At 40.7% G+C, this 3,762-nt stretch overlaps 1 long non-coding RNA gene across 1 annotated transcript; it reads left to right on the forward strand.

Moving 5' to 3' along the window:
* LOC113746427 (uncharacterized) lies at window positions 1-2,247 on the forward strand. Its single transcript, XR_003462851.1, has 3 exons — window positions 1-85; window positions 1,839-1,975; window positions 2,065-2,247. It is a non-coding gene; the product is annotated as an uncharacterized LOC113746427 (long non-coding RNA).
* Window positions 2,248-3,762: the final 1,515 nt, after the last annotated feature.

Here is a 3,762-nt window from a genome sequence, read left to right on the forward strand (position 1 = left end):
GGCTCTTTCTGTGAGAAAGACTTCAAGTCTTTCCCAATGTGTGACTTTGGCAACCGTCCGAACACTTCAATTAAATCACTGTTTGGTAAGTAAAATGTCTTCCCACACAGCATGGCCGCTCTCATTTATGCTCACAACATTAATAAGTCCAGTCCTTTATAAGACAATGAGTTAGAGATTGAGCACTGCAGATTAGCCTATGCCATGCCTAATTGATTATGAGTAACATTTAACCGTGTTACAGCTCACAGCAAATGGGACGTTAATGCCATCTCCTTTGTCTCTCTCTCTTCTTCGATCATGCAAGTGTTTACTGCTGTCTACTCTGGATTTCTCCTAAAGCATCCATCTACCTCAGTTAGGCTCTTTCTCTCTGTATTACATGCAATTTGTTCATCTGTCTTCACCTTCTGGCCTTGCTTGAAGCCCAAGTTGAAGTTCGGGATTTTTCCAGCTAATCTTTGCTCCAACTCTCACCTTTAGTCACAAACTTTGGGTCATGACCAAATAGATGAAAATGCAGGTATATGCATCTGAAAATTGTTTTAGGCTGGGGAGCTCAGATTCTCTGATACCCTATCTAAGTTCTTAACCTTTTCTTGCAACAGTTACTCCTCTATGCTGAATGGAGTCTGTTGAGGTGGTGGGGGCATCTGATTAGGATGTCTCCCTCAAGCGTCCCTCTGGAGGTATTCTGGGCACGTCTGACTTGGAGGAAGCCCAAAAAACTCGGGAGGGATTATATATATGACTATGTAACTATACAATATATATACAATAACTTGTCTGGGAATGCCTCAGGAACCCCTAGAAGGAGCTTGGAGGATGTGGCTTTGGAAAATGATGCCTGAGCTTCTCTCACTGGATTGGAGTCTGTACAGTTCAGCAGTGAAGTTTCAACAAATTTGCAGGATTGCTTGTCATACGGTATAAAAACCAATAGTAGTAAAGGGCAATACCTTGAAGGAAAATCTGACTAAAACATCTCCATGTTGTCACAGGGCTCTTTCATACTATTACTACTTTCCTGTAATTGTTGCATCATACAAATTAAGTAGTAATTAACCACCCTTCCTTTTTTAAAAATTGTATAAATACAAACTTTTGTTTTTGTAATATTATGCAATTTTTTTGTAATGCACAAAATTCCATTCAAAGAAATAACATGGAACATTTATGCATTATTCATCTATCCATCCATTCTCATCTGTCTATCCGGCATTGGGTCGTGGTGGCAGCAGGTTAAGCACGGTGGTACAGATGTCCCCCATCACCAACAACGATTCCCAGCTTCTTCTTGCGGGACCTGAAGGTCTTCCCAGGCCAGATGGGCTATATAGTCCCTACCAGTTGAACGTGCCTGGGAAAACCTCCAAAGTAAGGCACTCAGGAGGCATCTGTGAGCTTCCTTCGGATGTCTGAGCTCCTCACAGACCAGCCACTCTATGGAGGAAACTAAATTTGGCTTTCCAGTCACTACCTAAATCTCATGACCGTAGGTGAATATAGAGTCATGGTAATACCAGATAGATTTTCATCAGAAAAGACGCTGCGCTATGTTAATTCACAATGGCATTTAACCAGATCACTACATAACTTTTGACGTTATGTCAGTGATATTTGTTACTGAGAGTGGCAGAAATTATATGCCTTATGTTTAAAGGTAATTACAGAGCATTTAAACCACCCAGAGCTATGGCGGCTCTATGCACTTAATGCTGTACTGTCAAGACTGCCTGACTATGACTCTGGCTGGAGGCTGGGTGTGTGAGTGATAGGTGTGTGGGTGTGTTGTGGTGTGTTTCCATTTGTCCTTTTTTTCCCCATGTTTCCTGGAGCTGGTGGGCGTGGCCTCAGCTCACTGACTATGGCACACCTGCACCCCATCAAGCACCTGACTCCCATCCTGCAATCACCGCTCTCTATTTAAGACCTGCCCAGCGCTCCAGTCCTCGCCGGATTGTTGTGTACCTCAGTATGCTTTGCACCAGCCTCTGGCATTTGTTTGCTGTTTCTAGTCTGTATTCCTGTGAGCTCATTCCCTCTACTCTGTTTTTGCCTTAGGAAGTTTGTCCTGTTTACCCTGGACCACCCGTCTACCCTGCCAGTCAGCACCTGGATCCAGCTCCATCCACAATAGAACCCAAAGCCAGCCTTAATTCCTCCCCCACTCTCTGTTCAGTACTTTCTGATTGTTCGGCAATAAACTTTGTCACTTTCTCATCAGCTACATCTGCTTTTGGGTCCTGTTTTCTAAGCCTGACGTGTGCATGTATGCGTAGTAACAGAGACAGTATCAGAATAAAATCAGCCATGGTCTTTTTTTTTTAAACAGGCTCCAATATGCTGCAAAATGCTTCTGACCTTGCCATATTGTTGCTTTATCCCTATTCAGATTAAAACAAAAAAAATACTGCTGATGAGCTGAACATAAAAAATCATTTAAACATGAGTGGGAATTAGTGGGTTTAATGAGCCATAATCTCAAGTCTCTAAATATGTGACACTGGCTCTTTTCTTGGTGGTAGGATTCCTCCTCTCGGTCAAGGGTCCTCACAGCTGTGGTCACAGCATTTGTGTGGATCTGTGTGTTTGTCAGTAGATTGTCATCCAGGGTGTCTATTTTCTGATTTTTTGCCAAGAGGATTTGTGAGAGGTCTCCATAAAGGGAAAATGGTGGGTACTCTAAGCTGGTTTAAAAAAAAAAAAAAAACTTTCATCTTGTGCTTCCAGACAAGGATCTGTACAAGTGCATCTTTGTGCTATCTAGCTTTTGTCATGTCCTATCAAAGGCCATGCATTTTGATCGCCCCTTGTGAATACAGCAGCGTGCATGGTTTGACTTTTCCCGTTCCACCTGACTCAATGCATATAACATGGCCAGCTTCACCAAGAAAAGACTGTGCCTGTGGAAAAAACTAAATTGCCAAGAAGATAAAGGTTTTAGTGTGTAGGGGACAATTAGATTTTTTATTATAGATGATGTCGGATCATATTGTCCATGCATGTAGTTCATCCAGTCACTATAGGTTCATTTAAATGCTTGTGCCTCAACTAGTGATGGTGCATCCTACTCTGAGATTCATCAGAATCAGAATCAGAATACTTTAATTATCCCAGGGGGAAATAATTTTTATACTTCAGGTATACAAACAACATATGTTAAACAGTAATCATCTATTAAGAACAATATATATATATATATATATATAGATATAGATATATATATATATAGATTATATATATAAGATACATAAAAGATCAAATTTACAGTTCTGGCATTAGCGTCTGGAGGTGGAAACGGCATTTATAAAACAACACGAAGAAAAACACACAAAAAAAGCACGAAACTCTCTAAATACAACCTCGTACCAGTGAAGAAAACAAAAACGAACAAAAGAGAAAAAAAGTTAAGAAAGTTAAAAAGCGAACTCAAAGGCTGGAGCATGCAAAAAATACATACGAAGAAGTGATTGGAGCTGGTTGATTCTGCTTTAATACATCCTATAACTGCGGGAAATTTAGTAAGTTTAGGACTGGTTCAGAGAAGAAGACAACATAATACAATTTCATCTAACACCACTGAAAAAAAGAATGAACAGCATGGAAACCCTCTGCAGAAAGTGTAGTGAGTATGGTGAATTGAATGTACTGTTGATAAGGTTGCATAATAATGGGAGACTGTGAGAACAAAAAAACACAACTTTCCAGAAACTGAGAAGGTGTGTCAACATGACCAGGAACAGCTGGGGAATGCTGCCA

This window comes from Larimichthys crocea, chromosome IX (assembly GCF_000972845.2).
Source record: "Larimichthys crocea isolate SSNF chromosome IX, L_crocea_2.0, whole genome shotgun sequence".
NCBI lineage: Eukaryota > Metazoa > Chordata > Actinopteri > Sciaenidae > Larimichthys > Larimichthys crocea.